Source organism: Prionailurus bengalensis, chromosome C1 (assembly GCF_016509475.1).
Source record: "Prionailurus bengalensis isolate Pbe53 chromosome C1, Fcat_Pben_1.1_paternal_pri, whole genome shotgun sequence".
Lineage (NCBI taxonomy): Eukaryota > Metazoa > Chordata > Mammalia > Carnivora > Felidae > Prionailurus > Prionailurus bengalensis.
The window spans coordinates 147,812,410-147,834,864 of record NC_057345.1 but is presented as its reverse complement, the minus strand read 5'-3'; positions in this window follow the sequence as shown (position 1 = coordinate 147,834,864).

Sequence of the window (22,455 nt, the reverse complement as noted above, 5' to 3'; positions counted from 1 at the left end):
AAGAAAAGGAAGGAATAGGAAGCACGGTGGAATTTTATTTTCATCAAGATTAACTGGGAAGATTTAAATAAATTTAAGCACATTTTTACTCTAAAAACATGGTCATTGAACTTAAGCCTTCCAGATGGGAGGAGCAAAACATCCCAACATAGATACGGAGAATTTGTGAACTAAAAGATGTAGGAAATTACGTTCACATAGAGAAAGAAAGACAAAAAGAGTGAAAAGATTACAAATAGGTTAAAGAGAGGGAGGAGGGAATGAAAATATTGAGGATACATCTAATGAAATAGAGGAAATGAGAGGGTTGCTGTTTTGAAAAGCTGATGAAAGGGAATTTAACAGAATCCAAGAAAAAAACCATGAATTACGAGAGTCAAAAAAGACTACATTTTGAGCAGGTAAATAACATCCACCCACACTCACACATTATAGTGGAACCATGGAACACTTAGATCAATAAGAAAATCTTAAAAGCAACCAGAGAAAGGACCGATTACAAGGAACAATACTGATGATGACAGAATCAAGTTTCTAAATCTACAACGGTGGGGACACCTACTACTAACTACATTCTCCATGATAAAGAGTGTCACTTTGTGATATCTTTCATGAGACTGTCTACTAGCCTTTCCTAGGTGCACAGCTTAGTTCACCTTTGGTGGCATGTACAATTTTCCTTCTTATAATTTTGTAGCTACCAGATGGACGAAATATTTTTTAAAGGGACAAGAATTTTGATTCACAAAAGAATGCTTATGTTCAGTTTTCATTTGTTTCTTCAATCACTCAACAAGTCAATGAACAATTGACCAGTTTTAATTAGGGGGAACTGTGTTAGAAACTGAAAACAGATAAAAGTTTCTTATTTCAATTCTTACCGTTGTGTCAGAAGACACATATTATATTATGATAAATTCTAAGGTAAAGAGGATATATAATATATTTTAGGAGCCTATACAAGGGCCACCTAACTCAATTTGGAGTCAGAAACGTGATTATTTTTGTACATAAACCCTTTAGGGAAGGAGTGCAAAGAACTTCACTTCATTTATGACATTAACACAGATATATGAGGGGCGCCTGGGTGGCTCAGTCGGTTAGGCACCTGACCCTTGATTTCAGCTCAGGTCATGATCTCACAGTCTTGAGATTGAGCTCTTGAGATCCGTGCCCAGTGCAGAGCCTGCTTAGGATTCTCTCTTCCTCTCCCTCTGGCCCCTTCTCTGCTCTTGCACATGCTCTCTCTCTCTCTCTCTCTCAAAAAAAAAAAAAAGTTGTTTGTCATCAATCAATCAATCAATCAATCAGATATATGATAAGGGAAATTATAAAACTGTTGTTCTAAGCAAATCACCTGAATTTGCAGTAAGCTTTTCTTTACGACAGTGTCAATTTCGTGATTATAACCTGAGAGCATTCAGGTAAGATTACAAATTATTACTGATGTCCATGCTCAAAATGATAAGCACACAAGTTATCGCCTAGTACCCCTTCCCTTCTCAGTGGATGTTTGAAGACAGTGTCTTCCATTCTTGCCCCAATTGTTTATTATCTGAATCTGCAAATGCTAATGAACCTGTAATGCCAGAAAGGAAATGAGAAGTACATAATTGACACTGTTTGGAGGGTGAAATTTTGTAATTGCTTTCTCCCCAAATGTCCAGAAATTGAGTTAATGTGTCAATACATCTTTAAACCTCATCACCACCACAACTAAATAGTGGACAATGATAAACTGATTGACTAGGCAATGCAGTTTAATATTATAAAATTATATAATTGTACTTAATTATAGTATCCTTCAATTCTTGACCATAAGTGATGTACAGGCAAATTTTTTAAAGTGTTTTTTAAAAATGCATAGGTGAAACATAGAAGACAGTAATGGGTATGCAACTGATCCTAATTAGACAGAATTGCCATTTCCTCACCACAGTGTGTGACTCTTTTATTTTAGTTCTAAAACTACAGACAGAGCCACCGATTAAAAACAGGATGTGGGTGAGTAGTCGTGCCTAAGACTTGCTGGACGAGACATGAGCTAAGATAGTGGTTCTAAAACAGCAGTCTTCAGACAAGTGCTGGCTTGTTGCATAAGAACCACCTGGGAAACTTGTAAAATGCAGGCATCAGATCCCAGAAAGTCTGTCAAATCGGTTTGGGTGGGGTCCAGGAATCTTCCTTTTAAGCAAGCTCCCGGACAGATTCTTACACAAATAGTCAAGGAACCATAGAAACACTGTTCTATGCTCATGATTTCTCTGCCGGCTCTCTTATTGGTAAAGGGTTGGACTCTGAGTGATAAGAGAAAAAGGATAAGAAAGTTATGAAAACTATCAAAAATTACATGTCTTAATTTATTATGTATTTTTAAATGTTTACTTATTTTTGAGAGAGAGAGAGAGAGAGAGAGAGAGAGACCGAGTGCAGGTGGGGGAAGGGCAGAGAGAGAGGGAGACACGGAATCTGAAACAGGCTTCAGTCTCTGAGCGGTCAGGACTCATGAACTCATGAGTCGAACTCAGAGGTCGAACTCATGAACCGTGAAATCATGACCTGAGCTGAAATCAAGAGTCTGACCCTCAACCAACTGAGCCACCCAGGTGCCCTTCCCCCATTTTCAACACGGAATGATTTTGACCCTTACTTGACTGAAATGGAAGCCATCTGAAAAGAATATCCTCAATTCTTTTACCCCCAGTGGTGTCTGTGTCACTTTCCCTCTGGCCCTGTTTCTGAGAAAAGGTACTGACTGATGTGAATCCGTTTTTCCCATGTCCCACATCTTTCGTACTTAGCCACAGATTTCTTCCATCAGGTCTATAAATGTTTGCCACCTTTCTTTATTCTGAATTTAATACTTAAGTCTGCTTTACCAACATGAAAAGTAAAAAGAAGGTCATATGTCTTCAATATTGAAATAAATTTTGTGATCCTTGGATTTGCTAAACTTAGCATGAGCAAACTATCATTCATGGATCCTATTCTATCTTCCTTTCCAAATTCCCTGAGAACCTTGGGACTTTACTTGGTTGTGCTTCCAAACTTCCTGAAAAGAAAAATGGAGACTGTGAGAAGTTACTTGGCAGCCCAGGTTCACTTACTGTTCTTTCTGTTTGTGTCATAAAATGTCATCAATGAAATCCTGCTCTCCAGAGTGTAGGGCACTGATTGGTATTTTTCCTGGTCCCAAGGCTTCAGTGTCTTGGGATTTTTTGGAAAGAGGACAGTCTAGATCATCTGGTATTTAATTCAGCCAAGAGAACGTGAGCTCTCAAGATGGCAGTTCTTTCAATTTCTCATGCTTAGTCTTTTGGATTCAGGACCCCTTTCATGATGGGATGGCTGAATTAGAAGGAGTTATTCTAATTTTCACACGGGAGCAACCCCTCTTTGCATGCCTAGCAGGGTTCTAGTACTGAGCAAAGACCATCTGTTGAGACTACTCCTTCCCTTGTGGTCAATCTCCTTTGTGTCCTTTCCCTGTGAGTGGATCGCATTGAGGACAATCTCAATGCAGTGGAGGTCTTAAATGGCTAATTTTAGAGTCTAAAAAGAGGGATCAGTGTTTTCTTGTCTCACCTACAATAGCGCCCAACTTTGCATGCCAGGGGCAGCTGCAGTTAGCTGATGAAAGGTCCTGTTATTTCTGTAAGACAGTAGATTATATTTAGCTAATTAAGGATCCACTCTAGAAGCTTCCTATTCATAACAAAATCATACTCCAAGATAACTTGTCTCCACTCCTAGACTTAGGGGATCCAGTCATAATTTTACATGTTTTAAATATGTGTGTATATTAAACCTGGTTTTTCTCAACCTCTTTGTAACACTTGCTCTCTGCAATCAGACTCTCTCCTTTATGAAATACTCTCGTCCTGCCTTCTTGATTATTCCTTTTCTAATTCCTCTTTTACTGACCTAAATGGAGCCATTCCTTGAGTTATATCCTCTGCTCTCTGCTTTTCTCTCTCTACCCTTTTCCCTGGGGTTTTCATCCTGTGTCACAACTTGAAATATTACTTGTGTTCCTCGGCCATTTTCTCAAGCCAGAATTCCTTGCTTCTAATATACCTGACCCCCACTCTCCCTGTCTCTCCTAGATATCCTGTATTTCGATTGTATCAAATGGACAGACCTTCCAGCTTCTATAACTACAAAGATTAGGGAGAGTACATACATGAGTGAGTGGTATAGGCAAGATAAAAACAAATCAGCCTCAGTGTCAGGACAGCAGAAAGAGATGGGGACTGTAGAGCTTCTGGCTAGAAGGGCAGCTGCTACTTGGCTCCCGTGAATTGTTTTTCAGGTTTTCTGTTTTTAACTGTCTTGTCCATGGTCATGGTCTCCCCATTTCTAAACATCGACAACTAAATTTTGAACTTGAGAAAACACAGTGCAAGCCAAAGAAAATATATCTGGCAGCCATATTTAGCCTCCTGGAAACCAGTTTGCAATTTCAGACCTAAATCTAGACTGTGGAAGAAACTCCCTGCACAATCCACACTCCTACCCCCACTCTCTGCCTACTCCCTCTCATCCTACTTGATTGCTAGGTTAATCTCCCCCACCCCTTTTTTTTTTCTTTTTAAGAGAGAGAGAGATGAGAGAGAGCCAGTGTAAGTGGGGAAGGGGCAGAGGGAGGAAGAGAGAATCCTATGCAGGCTCCACGCTCAGTGCAGAGCCTAACTCGAGACTCAACCCCAGGACCCTGGGATCATGATCTGAGCCGATGTAAGGAGGTGGACCGTTCAACAGACTGAGCCACCCAGGCGCCCCCTTAGCAGAGCTCTCAATGCTTCCTTCAACACAGTCCCGATTTTCCCGTTCAGCTGTATTTCCCTGGCTTCTCTACATGCATCTCATGCCTCTGGACTGCAGTAGAGGCTTTCTTAACAGACTTCTCTGCATAACTGCCTCATCAGACCAACACAAGATCTCCACTCCCGGGTTAATTCACATTCGGTGTGTTCATCTAACTTTTGTCGAGGTTATGCTCTTCAGGGTTTGGTTGTTTGTAATTCCCAAGTGTACTTGCTATTTAAAAATGTTGCTGAGGGGCAGGCACCTGTGTGGCTCAGTCAGTTGAGCATTTGACTCATGGTTTTGGCTTAGGTCATGATCTCACCGTTTGTGACGTGGAATCCCCAGTCTGGCTCTGCACTGACAACACCGAACCTGCTTAGGATTCTCTCTCTCTCCCTGTCTCTCGGCCCCTCCCCTGTTCGTGCTGTCTCTGTCTCTCTCAAAATAAATAAACTTAATTTTTTTAAAAAAAATTGTTACTGAAATTGGGCAGGACAGTATAAAACATTGGAAGAAAATAATAAAAGTCTCAAATCCTGCAATTGGTTTGCTTCGCAAGTGTCTATGAATTCACCTCACACTTTAAAGAAATTGGGGCTGGATATTCTAGATAAATGCTTTATAAGAGAATGATGCGTTTGGAATTCCAATCCATACTCAAAGAAGGGTACTTGGTTTTAGGTTACAATGTTGGTGAATGAATATTACACCCGTATCTTTTCGATGAAATCTTCCGGTTTTTATGATCACCTGCTTTAACAAAATTTGTAGATTGATCAGGTGCATGCCAAATTATCTTGGGTTGAATTGGGTATTTTGCACCGTCATTTCACTCCCAAGCTTTCTCGACATTATTGTTTTATTCATGCCGTTCCTTTGATCTACATACAGCTCCCCCCTCTCCGTTTCTAATTTTCTCAAATTCAATACATTGTGTGTAAATGGCTCAGATGCCACCCTCCCCGTCACACCACAGATGGGCGAATACACATATGCATTCACATCCACACACGCACCCACAATTTCCCCCTTGATATCTCCTCCTTGATGTGAGCTGTCCATCCTTTACCTTTCCTTGGTCTTTGTGCTTCACTTTCTTAATAGCACTGATTGTATTTTTTTTTATATTGTATATAACAGTATGGAATATATCGTCATACATGTTCTTACCTTATGCCGCTAAAAATGCTACCTTCTTTGACGGCGGATTTGCTTACTTATTCATTTCTGTGTGTCCCATAGTACCTAGCATTGTCCACGCACGTGCGAAGTTTTGAAGCTGGCTTTGATTCTTGTGCCTCAAAACTCTTCTCTCTCTGACTTGGCACCAAATAATGCTAATGGGCAGGCTCATCGGGGACTCAAATGGGTGCTCAAACCTATTGGTAATCAGAGGGTTTGGGATCGATCGTATTTAAATACTCAAGAGATTTAGAATCTGTCTCAGAAATTGTAGGCCAGTTGTAACAAACGAGCGTCTCCCCTTTCTCTGTCATTGGAGGTGACAGATGAACCAGCCCCTGGTAAAAAGATACAGTGAGATTAGAAATGGTATGTTGCCAGACCACTGTCGAGTTGATGTTCATTGCTTTTAACAAAATCCTTGGATTTTAATGTGTGACCGATCATGTTTGCAGTATCTCTGCTGATTTTACAATTTGAAGAATTACACACACACACACACACACACACACACACAAATCCGCGTGCTTTCCCTTTGTGTCATTTATTTGGAGGGTTTTGATTGTTGCTCCTTTAGGGGGGAAATTTAATAAACAAAAGGATCCACGAGATACTTATTGACCCTCTTGTCTTACAAACAACAACAAAAAGCTAAATGTTGTGTATGCATCACTAAGCATGGGACACACAAAATTTGGCAATCATTTTAGAAAGCAAGAGAGACATGTGTGCCCTTTGGGCTCATTTTGGAAACAAATTTTTTTTTTTACATGTCAGGTTTCTAAGAGCAAAATCCTCTGTGAGGTGTCAGAAGAGGGAACATGTTTAACACGAGTTAAGCATGGATTAGGAGACTATCCTCAAACGAGAACGTTCATGGGCATTGTTGCTTGGCAATGACAAAATAATTTTTATGCTTTTTGTTTTTTTAGAGAGAGAGAGAGAGCACAAGTGGAGAAGGGTGGGGGGGGGTGGGGAGAGACAGAGAGAGAGAGGGACAGAGAAAGAGAGAGTCTTAAGCAGGCTCCACACTCCGCACAGAGCTGGTCCTGGGGCTTGATCCCATGACCCTGGGATCATGACCTGAGCCAAAATCAAGAGTCAGACAACTCAGCCGACTGAGCCACCGAGGCATCTCAAGGCTTTTATTAAATCAAATAAAAAAATGTTTCCAGTTAACGCCTACTTATGTCCTCAGAGGTATTGTTAATATTTTAGTGAGTTTTCCTACAGACCTTTGGGCATGTCTATATGAAATTGTACTGTAAAAAATATAATTTATGTATGAAATTGTAGTTTTTAATATCTAAAAACCATAAACATCTAATACATTTACCTAAACTGAATTTTACCACATATAATGTTCCACAACTTTATTTTTAAACTGCATCAGATGCATATGTTCTGAACCTTTGATATATGAAAACACCTCTTCTTTGCTTTCTTAGGTGAAGGCTCTACTGGTGGGGATTGTGTTTTAGGATGACAGCCCTTTCTCAAGACGGTAATAAATATTTTCTCTCTTTTGCGTTCTCATTTTGCATGTAAACAATTAAAGCCAGTTTGTTTCCCTTATAAAGTATATTTTGAAATACGTACTCTTGGAATTCTTGGGCACTTATTCTTGGAAAACATTCTCAGATACATTTTGCCTATCAGACCAAGGAGCATCAGTGGTGTCTGTGTGCATTACACGTGTTTAGATTGACCATTCGATCTGAACAATTCACCTCTTTTCTCACCCAATGATGGCTTACCCTTATTTTGTTTCTGTGATTATTGCCTCTGCTCTATCTCTACCTTCTCTTTTTCTTGAACTCCCACTTTTTATAGCTTAACTATCTGCATATTCTGTTCTCCAAATCTTTTCTCTCCCCCCCCACCCTGGGTTGCCATCATTTTTCTTGATTTTTTGCTTGATTTATGATGGTCTTCCTTCATAAATCATGGTCTACTTTTCTTTTTGGTACATCGACTTATTTTTGTAAAACTCAGAATCAAGTTCTTAATATCTGGAACGTTTTAGCATTGAATTATATCACCTTGAAATTACTAATTATGTTTCTAAATATTCTCTTCTAATTAGTATACTCACTCTATCCTAGTAAGAGTCCCTTGTTCACTGTGATGGCCCCCGCACATGCTAATGATTCCTGGTTTTCTTATTCCTTGTCTATGTTGCAAGTACTCAATCACCCCCTCCCACCCCATTCTTCCTATCCCATCTGAGGCTGAGGATTATCCCAAATTTTTGGTACTGGCCAGAAGTCTTCTCTGAATCACCTTCATTTTCCTTATTGTAGCTCTGGGACCTACCAATCAGTCTAAGGATTGAATCAAGGAGTGTTTCCTCTTTTTTCTCTTCTCCTGGTGAGTTTCTGAAAGATAGGCATGATCTATTCCTTGGAAACTTCGTAGTATTCAACTGTAAAGTCATCTGGGCCTGCTATTTACTTCTCAAGAAGATCTATACATTTTTACTTGACTTTATACACTAATTATAGGATTATTCAAAAATTCTGTTTCAGGCTGCCTGGGTGGCTCAGTCAGTTAAGGGTCCAACTTCAGCTCATGATCTCACGGTTTGTGAGTCAAGCCCTGCGTCAGGCTCTGTGCTAACAGCTCAGAGCCTGGAGCCTGCTTCGGATTCTGTGTCTCCCCCTCTCTCTGTCGGTCCCCCATTCATACTGTTTCTAGCTCTCATACATATATAAAAACTTTTAAAAAATTAAAAAGATAGTTCTGTTTCTTCTTGAGCGATTTTTAATAACTTACATACTTCTAAGACTGCTCATGTCATGTAAGTTTTGAAAGCTTTTAGCATAATATTCTGCATGGTATCATTTGATTTTCTTTTTCTTTTTTTTTTTTTAACGTTTATTTATTTTTTGAGACAGAGAGAGAGACAGAGCATGAACGGGGGAGGGGCAGAGAGAGAGGGAGACACAGAATCGGAAGCAGGCTCCAGGCTCTGGGCCATCAGCCCAGAGCCCGACGCGGGGCTCGAACCCACGGACCGTGAGATCATGACCTGAACTGAAGTCGGACGCCCAACCGACTGTGCCACCCAGGCGCCCCTTGATTTTCTTTTTAATCTTCATTAACTATTTAGTTATGCTATCTTTAAAAATCCTAACATTTGTTTGTCTCTTCTCACTTTCCCCTTTCAGTTTTGGCTGAGGCTTGTCTATTTCAGCAGTCTTTAAAGTATACATGTTATCTTTGTTGTACTTACTATATTTTGTCTTTTACTGATTTTTGCTTTCAAAATTTTCTCCCCTCTACTACTTTCTTCAAATTTAGTCTACTGTTACGTATCTAATTTTTTAGAATGGATTTGCGCTTTTTAAAGTAATTATTTAAGGCTATACATCTCTTTCTAATTACTAGTTTGGATGGATCCCATGGGTTTTGACAAACATTGGATGTGTATTTTTTTATTGTTTTGTTCTAAATATCTTAAATTTGCATTATGAATACTTATTTTGCAAATGAGCTATATAGAACTGTGGCTTTTTTTTAGAATTGTATTTTATATTTCTAAAAGTATGGGATACTTTATTTAACTTTTGTGTTATTTTTTTAAAAAAAATTTAATCTTTATTTATTCTTGAGAGAGAGACAGGGTGTGAGCAGGGGAGGAGCATAGACAGAGGGAGACACAGAATCTGAAGCAGGCTCCGGGCTCTGAGCTGTCAGCACAGAGCATGATGTGGGGCTCGAACTCACAAACCTTGAGATTGTGACCTGAGCCAAAGTCAGACTCTCAACCGACTGAGCCACTGAGGCACCCCTACTTTTGTGTTATTGAATCCCTTAATTACACTGCAGGTAATATAGTTTGTATAATAATTATTGTTTACGATTAGCTGGGATTTGCTTTTAGCTTGTTACATGGTCGCCTTTTTTGTTGTTGTTCCATGTGCATTTGAGCAGATGTGTATTCTCTAATATCTGGATGCCAAATCAATACAATTCAATTTTTTATACTTGGCCATTAAATAGAGACAGATGTTTAGAAATCTTTCACTTTTTGTTAGATTTGTCAACGTCTCATGTTTAAATAAAATTTTGCTTTCCATATTTTGGAGTTATTTTATGGGTGTATAAGTGTCTAGAATTATATTTTTCTGATTACTGGAAACTTCTTTTTGTTTAATGTTTATTTATTTTTGACAGAGCGAGAGAGAGAGTGAGACAGAGAGAGAGAGAGAGAGAGAGAGAGAGAGAGAGAAAGAGAGAGGCATAGAGCAAGGGGGACACAGAATCCAAAGCAGGCTCCAGGCTCTAAGCTGTCAGCACAGAGCCCTACACGGACAGGGCTTGAACCCTTGAATCGTGAGATCACAACCTGAGCTGAAGTCAGATGCCCAACCGACTGAGCCACCCAGGTGCCCCTGGAAACTTCTATCACTATGTAGAGATGTCTTTGTCTCTAATACTTTTTGGACTAAAGTCCATATTTCTAATATAAAATAGATATTACGGAGTTTTTTTGTTGCAGTTCTTGATTTGGCATATCATTTTCCATGTTCTTAACACATTTGGATCTTTATTTTGTAACTGTGTCTCTTGTAAACATAACATAGCCAGATTTTTAAAAGTTCATCCTTAAAAAAATCTATCTTTTATTTGGAACATTTAGTTTTATTTTATTTGTTTTGGTTATTTACTTTATTAGTATGTGTTCTAGTATCTTATATTGTGCTATTGACTTGTTTTTTTCTATGCTTTTAAAAATTCTCCTTTCAAAAACATAGATACATAAAAATAAATAAAAAATAAAAATTCTGCTTTTTAAATGAATGTATTTTGCTTTTGCTTTTCATCCCATTAGGTTGGATTTGAAGGCATACATTTCCAGTTTGTTCTTTCAATGGACATGCTTGAACTTGTACCATGTGCACTTAATAATCTAGCAAGGTCTGAAGTTAGTCGACACAGTTAACCTCTCCTTTTGAAGAAAGCAAAGATACTGCCCATTAACTGTGATCACCCTTCTCTTGAATTGTATGCTATTGTTTTCCAGTATTTCAATTCTTTCTTCCAACCATACAAATATGATAATAATGATTATTTTGTAAATATTTATTACTCTCATCCTTATTAATTTCTTACCATTCCTTCTTGTATCTCAGATAGTGCTTCTGACATCATTTTCTTTCTTCCCAATATTGATCTTTTCAGTGAGAGTCTAATGGTGAACTTACATTTCTTAATGTAAGAAAATCTTTATTTCACATTTTTTGAAATAAAGATTTGCCGGATTCATGATTATAGGCACATAGCAGTTTCTCTCAAAACATTGAAGATTTTATTTTACAATTTTCCTTATTCAATTTTTGCTCTTGAGAAATCTGCTCTTAATTTATTATCTTCGCTAGTATTTTTTTTAGTGAATAATTATAATGTCCTCTTTTTATCTTCAATAATATACCTTTTGGGGCGCCTGGGTGGCGCAGTCGGTTAAGCGTCCGACGTCAGCCAGGTCACGATCTCGCGGTCCGTGAGTTTGAGCCCCGCGTCGGGCTCTGGGCTGATGGCTCAGAGCCTGGAGCCTGTTTCCGATTCTGTGTCTCCCTCTCTCTCTGCCCTTCCCCCGTTCATGCTCTGTCTCTCTCTGTCCCAAAAATAAATAAACGTTGAAAAAAAAAATAATATACCTTTTCACTACAATATGTCTAGGTGTTAATTTCTTTTGTTTACCCTGAATGGCATATTATATTTTGATTTCATTGCCTAAGGCTGCTTATCTTGCAAGTCAGGGAATTTTTCAGCTGTATCTCTTGAATATCACCTCTCCTTCATTCTTTCTATTCTCCCCCTCCACATTTTGAATTTGATGTGTGCTAGAAAATCCTATTCTATATGTCTGTGTTTTCATGTATCTTTTGCATATTTCATCTCCTAGTTTCACTTTGTTTTCATCTTGATTTCTTCATAATTACCTAATTCTTGATAATTTCTTCACACGGTCCTTTCATCTCTGCTTAATCTCCTATTTAATCCATCCACTAAATGTTTAATTTCAATGCTTCCATTCTCTAAATATCCTACCTGGTTCTTTTTCAAATTTTCATCATTACTTTTTTGTCCTTGTGCATTGAAAGAAAAGTCAATCTTTTATTTTTAAAAATACTTAGTACATAGCTGTTTTATATTCTGTATCTGATAGTTCCAATATCTGAAGACTTTAATAATACTATGTGTTACTTCTGGTGACTTTTACATAGGGTCACATGTTTTTATGGTGTTTTTTTGTTTGTTTGTTTTGTTTTATTTGTTTCTTGAGAGAGAGAGAGCATGTGCATGTGCACACCTGAGCGGGGAGGGGCTGAGAGAGAGAGGGAGAGAGAGAGAGAGAGAGAGAGAGAGAGACTCCCAAGCAGGCTCCATGCTGTCAGTACAGAGCCCCACGAGGAGCTTGAACTCACAAACCATGAAAGCATGACCTGTGCCAAAATTAAGAGTTGGTTACTTAGCCAGTTGAGCCACCCAGGCACCCCTTATGGTATGTCCTTGATCACTGTAGCTCTTCACCAAATCCCTTTTGAGAACTCATAACCTCTTGATTATGAATATGCTTATAATCCCTTTAAGCATAGAGCAGGATAGTTTAATGGTTTTCTATTTCTTAGTGTATAATCTTATTTTCTTCTCCTTTTGTTCATTTACAAAGGTTTTTGTAGCTTCTGGTTGAGGGTCTCATGTTGGACTCTTTATGTTTGTTACTAGTCTTGAATGAAGAAATTAATGTTACCAGCCCTTAGATTAAGAGCAGTGTGGAACACACTAATGGCTTGAGTCAGGGCCATGGACAGCTTCAGATTGGGAATGGTGCCTCACTAGTCCTCATCAACTCAAAATTGTTTATTGACCTTGTTGCATGGTTCTTTTGGGGGTGAGCAGGTGAACTCGTCTGAGGTCATCTTAGGTTTCAACAGAACCTCTTGGCTTACTGTGGTTTTAGAAGTGATCACTCTGGATTTATTTCTGCTCAGTTGCATTCATCTTTAACTACAAATCTGGTCTTTGTTCTCTTTGTTCTTCTTCTTCTCATGTTACCTCCAGATGGATTTTTTGAGGTCAAAACTTTTTGAGCCTCGGTGTCAATTACTTCTATGCTATTTGCATAGTGTTGATGTTGACTCTCTTAGGGCCATTCCCCAAGTCTTTTATGGACCGCCATGCCTTTATTCCTTCTTATTTTATTTAAAATATCATTGGAAACATCGTTAGCAATTCTCTGGCTTACTTTAAATATGTATGTTTATAGCTTTTGCCTTCATTTTGGTCAACATTGTACAGAAATTGGTAGATTTTGTGAATATGGTCCCATGATTTTTTGTTTCTATGTTTGTTTGTTTTATAACTCTTTTCTGAACTTGTAATTGCTCTTCCCCATTTAAAAAGTTTTTGACACTTTTCATAGATGCCAAGGAAAAATATAGAATAAATATGCCTTTAATCTAATATTTTCCAGAAATTCCAAATCAAACAATTTTAGAAGGATAGGGCTATATGTAAAGCCTGTTTCTTTTTTAATGTAAGCCTTCGGGATAGTCCTTTGATGTGGTGTAAAATGGGATGCCATCTAAGGTGGCCAACCTGAATGGCAAAGTTAGAGAAAAAGTGCATACGCTATTAACTTCTTAGAAAACATTTTTAGGAGGGTCTCTTTCCCATGTTACTTTGATCATAAAGAAATGGCACCTTGCATTCCCCTTTCCATACACCAGAGTCTTATAAATATTTTGGATCACAAAACAGTACAGGGGCTTTCACTCATAGCTTCCTTTCTCCATAGAAATTGGACACTAGTTCACATGGACAGTGGGATTGGAACCAAAGGACAAATCCAAGTAGGATTAACCGCCAACAACTGTAGCATTTTAACAGTGTGTGATCAGATTGAGTTCTTTCCAGAAAGGTTCACTCTCGTTACTGTAACTTGGTTCTACATGGACTTCAAGAAACACACAAAGATATTTATATAGAGTTTAGCATATCTACTCAAAGAACATTGTTGGGTAGAATTAAAATTTCTGTTAGCATTTATCTAATGCTTACTATATGCTCTAGAACTTTTCAAACTCTTATCTGTACTTTATGTCATATCTATTCATCTTACTTTGAGAGCCAGTTATATTATTGTTCACATTTTTCAAAAGAGGAGATTGTGGAACAGTGAGGTTGTATGTCTTGCCCAAGAGTGTAAAATGTAAAATGTGACTTTAATCAACTTTTACGATGATCAACTTTACAATCAACTTTTACATGACGGAGACTTTGGGTTTGTAGGCGCATAGCTCTGGAATCAAATCTTGCCACTACTTATTGCTAGCTTTGTAATGTCAGGCAAGACAAAAACTTACCTCCTTCGAGCCTGTTTCTTTCGCCATAACATGGAGATAATAGTAGTATCTACCTGTAGAGATTTGTAAGAATTAAATGGGATAAGTTATATATAAAGTTTAGCACATACTAATCTCTCAATAAATGTGAGCTACAGAGACGGTAACTAATTATTACCTCTACTGAAAGCAAGAGGTTACCTCACAGGAGAGAATTCATGCAAAACAATCTGACAATCGGAGTTCACTGAAATTTGTACCTAATGATACTTACAAGAGGAGAAGAAAATGGATTGTGTTGTTTATAAATTCACTTAAAATAGGAATCCCAACATGAGACTTTATAGGCTCTTAAAGAAAACAAGGACAAATTATCAGACTGTATCCCATATCATACTGCTCCTTTTGAAGAATTCATTCCCATAAAATATGGCTAAATACCAGGGGGCCATGTAAGTGGAAATGTTTCAGTGGAGGCTTCATGACATGTACTGGTGTTACCGAACAATGCAATGAAGTAGTCAAGAGCTAGGACTTTGGAATCAGATGCTGGTATCCTCTGTCTAAAAATTATATGATCTTGGCCTACTTTGTTAACTTTATTTTTATTTTCTTAATATAATGTATTGTCAAACTGGCTTACATACGACACCCAGTGCTCATCCCAACAAGTGTCCTCCTCAATGCCCATCGTCCATTTTCCCCTCTCCTCCAGCCCCGCATCCACCCTCAGTTTGTTCTCTGTATTTAAGAGTCTCTTGTGGTTTGCCTCCCTCCCTCTCTGTTTGTGACTATTTTTCCCCCTTCCCTTCCCCCATGAACTTTTGTTAAGATCCACATACGAAATCATGCCATTTGCTGCAATGTGGATGGAACTGGAAGGTATTATGTTAAGAGAAATAAGTCAGTCAGAGAAGGACAGATATCATATGTATTTACTTTGTTAACTTAAAATGGATGCCAAGGGGTACCTGGTTGGCTCAGGCAGGTAAGTGTCTGACTCTTGATTTTGGCTCAGGTCATGATCCCAGGGTTGTGGGATCGAACCCTGCATTGAGGGCATGGAGGCTGCTTGGGATTCTCTACCTCTCTCTGTATCTGCCCCTCCCCTACTCGTTCTCTCTCTCTCTCTCTCTCTCTCTCAAAATAAGTAAATAAGCTTCAAAAAACAAAGAAGCTTTCAGCCTAGTGCCTGATCCACAATAAAGATTCAGTAAATTTAACTACATTTAAAAACTGTAACACTTCAGTTTCTATCTTCCCAACCCTTTTAAAAAGGTGAAAGGGCAGGGGCGCCTGGGTGGCTTGGTCGGTTAAGCGTTCACCCTCAAACATCCGACTTCTGCTCAGGTCATGATCTCGTGATTCGTGAGTTTGAGCCCCTGGTCAGGCTTGGTGCTGACAGCTCAGAGCCTGGAGCCTGCTTTCAGATTCTGTGTCTCCCTGTTTCTCTGTCCTTCCCCTGCTCATGCTCTGTATCTCTGTCTCTCAAAAATAAATGTTAAAATTTTTTTTTAAAAAGGTGAAAGTGCAGAAATCTTTTTCATTGGTTCTAGAATTTCTTTATTTATGGCTAATCCTACTTGAGTTCTCAGAACTCAGGTCATTATCCAACTAATAAAAGTCACCTTAAATAATTCCACATTTGGTGCTCTTCTCTAGCAGCTCTGATCCCCTCTCTAAAAGTACCACTGAGAGAGAAGAAATTGCGTATCTCGTTAGCCTCTTGCTTTAACTTATTTCCTTCATTCTTAAAGCTGTAAAAAAAAAAAAAAGGCAAGTTTCCCACTGTCTTTTATCCTGAGAGTCTAAGGTAACAGGAAGAAGTGCATTTATATAAAGGGGTGGTTAATTCATTGCCACTAATAAAATCCCTCAGTATACTTACAGAGGAAGATAGAGTATATTAAAGGGAAATGAAAATATGGAACTCTTTTAGCTTTCTTATTTCTTGCATTAACGCAGATTTCTTTTTTTTTTTAATTTTTTTTCAACGTTTTTTATTTATTTTTGGGACAGAGAGAGACAGAGCATGAACGGGGGAGGGGCAGAGAGAGAGGGAGACACAGAATCGGAAACAGGCTCCAGGCTCCGAGCCATCAGCCCAGAGCCTGACGCGGGGCTTGAACTCACAGACCGCGAGATCGTGACCTGGCTGAAGTCGGACGCTTAACCGACTGCCCCACCCAGGCGCCCCAACGCAGATTTCTTTTAAATACAAATTGATATAGTTTTGCTATACTAGTGAAGACACTGTGAATTAGATGTGAATGTGTTTTAGGTATTATATACCATTGGTCAGCTGCTTTTTTTTTTTTTTAAATTTTTTTTTTCAACGTTTATTTATTTTTGGGACAGAGAGAGACAGAGCATGAACGGGGGAGGGGCAGAGAGAGAGGGAGACACAGAATCGGAAACAGGCTCCAGGCTCTGAGCCATCAGCCCAGAGCCTGATGCGGGGCTCGAACTCACGGACCGCGAGATCGTGACCTGGCTGAAGTCGGACGCTTAACCGACTGCGCCACCCAGGCGTCCCGGTCAGCTGCTTTTAAGGTGATATCTCATTTATGTCCCCCAATAGCTCCATGAAATTCATTTGGACTCTTAATTTTAGAGTTAAGGACCTCAAGGCTCAGGAAGGTGAAATAACTTGCCTTAGATCACCTGGATGGTAAATAATGGACGCAAACAGGTGTTTCTTACTAGATACCAGTGTTATTGATTGATTGATTGACTGATTGATTTTTGCAAAACCATATGGCCTTCTATAAAGTGACCCCAAAACATGAATTAAGCCTTCATCTTGCTTAAGCATGTCGCTTTTGATATTTTCCCCCAGATTTTTCTTTCACCATCCCTATTTATAGTTCTTTTTCCTCCACTGATGGAAAATATTGCTTCTAGAAGAGCAAACTGGTACTAGAAAAAAAGAAAACTTGTTCTCTACTTTTATATCACACAAAAAAATAATGTGTCCCTCCCCTCCAGCCCCATTATCCAATTTACCTTGACCATTTTACCATTAATAATATATAAATATTTATCTAGTGTAGCAACACCTCCAATTTTAATTCAAGTACCACTTTGTGTTATTTATTCATGTTGACAAAATATCTTCTGTAATTGTTTAAAAAATGAGTTAAGAGAGTTCAGAGCTTTGAACCTTTAAATTTCTTCCTGTCTTTATTCCATGACTAAAAGCAGCTGACTTATTTCCCAGATGCAATGAACTGATAAAACTGGATGTTTACAATTACCTTGAGACTTACAGAAGTAAAGCCTTATAAAATGTTCTACAACCCAACTCTACATTCATGACCTTCTTATTGAAATTCCCTTGCATCCTTTATAAGGCTATGGAACTAGGTTTACCAAAATACCAACGGTCACAAAGTTCAAGGAAGAAGTTTTCTATGGGAAACCTTGTGCGATCATATTTGTACTTCAAAGACTTAGCTGGCGATGCCACACTATTCTTCCATTAAGTACAATGGATCCTGGTCATTATCCCTGTAATACAAATACAGATTGCAGACTTTTTCTCTTGATTGTTACTGTTTACCTCTACAAATACAAAGCCTTGACAGACATAATGTGATTATTTCAAATTCCCGTCACAAAGAGTTCAGACCTTTGCATTGCCTGGCAGCCTGACACAGAGTTCTCAGATTAGCCAACAAAGAAGATAAAAAATAAAATAAAATAGATCAAGGGGAAAGGCCTAAACTGCAATGGTTTGCAGCCCTAATTCTCTGCAACATTTTCCTTTCAGCGTTTCAGAAAAGTTGGTTCACTAGACTTGTCTTTCACTAAAGAGAACTAACCTAAAGAATTGGGTTCAGATTTTTTTTCCCCCACTGAGAAATTCATTAGAGGGCTTGTAGATATGCTTCTCTTGAGTAGATTCACTTTAAATTTTTCGATTAACAAAGACACTTTATCCGTCTTGGCCACCTTTTGAACTCACTCCGTTCAAAACCCTCTAGGTTCAAAAGTACACAGAAACTGATGATTAGACATGAACTTTCTTTGTATTCCCCAGGCGTGTGTCAGGCTTCTCCCCTCTCTTTCTTCCATCCTCTTTGCTTTTGCATATTTTTGCACTATTATTTTGTTTTTTCTTTTCATTGTCTACATCGATGCTGATCAAATTTTGTTCTGTTTTGTTGTTTGCTTTTTATGCTGATGACATTTCATTGAAATTAGATACTAGGGCTGTGTGCTTAAAACAACATTGTGCAAAAATTATAGTCTTTTTTTAAGTTTATTTTACTTATTTTGGTGGGAGCAGCAGAGAAAGAGGGAGAGGGAGGGAGAGAGAGGGAATTCCAAGCAGGCTCCACTCTGTCAGCGCAGAGCCTGACGTGGGGCTTGATGCCACGAACCGTGAGATCATGACCTGAGCCAAAATCAAGAGTCAGAGGCTTAACCAACTGAGCCACCCAGGTGGCCCAAAAGTTATCATCTTGGGTAAAATGTAAAGACAAAGTAGAGTCATCTGTTACTATACAGGAAGGAAGTAGAAAATTCCACAAACTCATAATCTCTGGTCTTCCTACAGTGATCACAGAACCAGAAGGCTCAACCCTTCTATTATGTGACTACTCTTTTTTTTTCTTTTAATTATTATTATCAGCTTTGAACTCCTACTATGCAATGCAGAGACCAGTATAAAATAAACTGGTCCGTGTTATTCAACGTTTCCCAAACGGAAATGATTTCCCTAAGTCCATTCCTATCGCCAATAATCAGAAGAAACTAAAACATGTAGCTCTGATGGGTGCCTTGCTAAAGCTCGAATTGCTTCCCATTGAATTAGATTAAACACAAACGCCTCATCACGGCACACATGCTCACGTAGATTCTGGCTGTTGCCTGTCTCGCTGACCACATCTCCAACCGCATTCTGTTTTCTGTGCTTCAGCAACATTGGCCTCTGTTCCCTGAGCACACCCTGCCCCTGTGGTTCTCTACGCTTTGATGACTTTTCCTTCCAGTGTGCGAGCGGCGGGCTCCTCATTACTTGGTACCTCCTTTCTGAGGGCTCGCCATCTTCTCCTCATCTAAATAGGTTCATCCCTCTCCCTGTTGCTTTTCCTTATTCTGTTTCCCACTTTCTTTTCTTTCTAGCATTTCATTCCATCTGGAATTCTCTATTATTTCCTTGTTTACAGTCTGCCTTTCCAAAACAGAATTGACAGTTTACCAGAGGAGAAGACTCATCTGTGTTTTTGACTGCAGTATCCTTAGCCCGGGAAGAAATGCCTTAGCCCAGTGAGGGCTCAATAAATGTTGGTTGACTGAATGAATATCTCAAGATAATAATGTATTGAGAAAAACAATGCATAGCCTCTCCTACTCTGATGTGAATTCTTTATGAGTTAGCCACAATGGGACGATTGATCTGAAACAAATCTATTGTCATAAACATAAAGATATTTAAATAACCCATCCATTTGTCTTTTTAGTAATCAAAAATTTACTGCAGCTTCCCAGCTTCTCACTGAAATGATTCCCAGAGGCTAAATGTGGGGCATATTAAAATAAACATTTAAAAAAAGGCTGAGATGCGTGTATCACAAAAACCACACAGGAAATCTATATTTAGTGTTAAGTCATGTGATTCTTAATTATTATCTCTGCTTGTGCCAGAGAACAATGTGTCATGACAGTCTCTTGGGTATTTCCTCTAGGATTTATTGTCCAGATTGTAACTCAACTTGGTTTGCAGAGATTAATATGAAATATAAACTAATTGGTGGTTCTATACTTTTGAATCATGTAGGAAATCAAACAGCAGACCATGAGGAAGAGAAAGATAAGAATCAAGGCAGAACTACTGGCTGGTTGTAAATTCATCACCTAGAAGGATGCCTGAATTTATTGTGCTCCTTTGAAAATTTCAAATGCCCAGTTTTCTTCTGGGCAGAAAACAGGCACTGTGCATTTGCTTGAAAGAACTTATTTTGCTAACCGGATACTGAGGGAAACAAAATCCTGTGATTTGAATCATTTCCGGGTTATCGGTTAAGGCATTACAGAAATTTTTACAACTTATACAGAATTCTCATACTCATAAAATTTGATTCTCACACCCTGAAAGTCAGATCATAGTCTCCATTTTTCAAATTAGGAAACCAAATCTCAAAGATACTGAAATCTACTTAAATTCAGCAAGTAAGAGCCAGGGTGGCTTATGTAAAATAGAAACTTGTGTCCATGTGTATTTACAGCTTATTCTCATTTCTCTCTTTTGTCTCACTTGTTAATAAATGTTCTGGATTAGAGACTTCTATTGGAAGAAGTAAAATTATGTTCAGTTATCTTTTGTATCAAACATGGTACCAGTAATCCATTATTTCTATAAGACTTAAGATTTAGTTTTTCAGTGTGAAGAAAAAACAATGGGTTAGAGTTATGCTCTAAGATAATAGAATATTGGTGTTAGAAGGGACTATATGAAAGGTACTATTTACTCTCTCATACAAAACAGAAGTACCTTCTGGAGCATTCCTCTGAGATGGTGGTATTTGGTGGGCCATCTAATGTGTCTGCCACTTATAGGCCCTCTTACGAATGTCTCTCATACAGGTTGCAGTGTTATTATCACATCACCCTGGTCACAACTGGGTAGATCATGGCTGAGTGTCTGTCTCAAAGGCTGCTGTCCGGAGAGATCAGTGTGTAAGGCATTTGTAAGAGAAATCTAATGGTAATGTGCTCCCCTGGATGGTTAGCAGGAAAAATCCAATAAGATGATCTTTCAGGAGGTTTTAAGGTATGTCATAAAGAAAATCACCAGAGAGCACAGATGTCAGAAGCCAAACAACAGAGAAACTAGTGAGGAGAAGGCACAAGGAAGGTTCTCCTGCCTTGAAGTATAGGAAGCCATGAAAGGGAAAGACGTTAGTCGGTTGTGGGGCAGGTCAATGCAGTTACAACAGCAAAGAGGAGAAGCACCGTAGCAAGCATAGTCAATGACTGAAGTCGCCATGGGGTCAACAGAAGAGTTCTTTGATAAACAAAGATGCTATTCAATTCTGGACCAGTAAATACACTTTTATTTCCTTTTTGAACATGGCTATGGCATTAAAAAAATTTTTTTTAATTTTAATGTTTATTTATTTTTGAGACAGAGAGAGGCAGAGCATGAGCAGGGGAGGGTCAGAGAGAGAGGGAGACAAAGAATCTGAAACAGGCTCCAGGCTCCAAGCTGTCAGCACAGAGCCCAACGTGGGGCTCGAACTCACGGACCATGAGATCATGACCTGAGCTGAAGTCAGACACTCAACTGACTGAGCCACCCAGGCACCCCTTAAAAAATATTTTTAATGTTTTTATTATTTGTTTCAACAGAGAGACAGAGCACAAGCAAGGGAGGGGCAGAGAGAGGAAGACACAGAATCTGAAGCAGGCTCCAGGCTCTGAGCTGTCACCACAGAGCCCAACCTGGGGCTCAAACCCACAAACTCTGAGATCATGACCTGAGCTGAAGTTGAACGCTCAACCGACCGACCGTCCAGGCTCCCTTGGCATTTTTGAAAATTCCTTTTTCACTACAGCTGAATTTTCAGAGTATATTCCCATTAAGTGAAGTAACTAGAAAAACACCTCTGCTCCTTGGTGACTTTTAAGAGACTAACAAGTCCGATCTTTCATCCGTCCATTTTCTTCTGAGTCATTTTGTTATGTGACAACTAAACTTAATCCCTTATAACTATAAAGTGTTACTCCTCATTCAGGACTCTAGGAAAATACCAAGTAAGTCTATTATCCTTAAGTAAGTAAGTCATTATCCTTATCACAATCTGTTAACTATGGGAAGAATGTTAACTACTGCATCTTAGCAACCTCAAACCTCCAAATAGTTACATCAATGAAATAGTCCCAGATTCCCCAGTAAAGTCATGTGACATAGTTTCCAGAACTTTCAACTTCACTGTCAATGTCTGATCCTCCTTTAATTTGTCAACATTCTATTTCAAGGTTTCATTTATGGCCAGACATATACCTTATTCTCCCTTGATATAGACAGCATCCTCTTATTAAGGTGTCTAAGATTTCATTAACTTTTAGCTTTGTCATCATCTATGGCTTGTAGTAGTCCTTC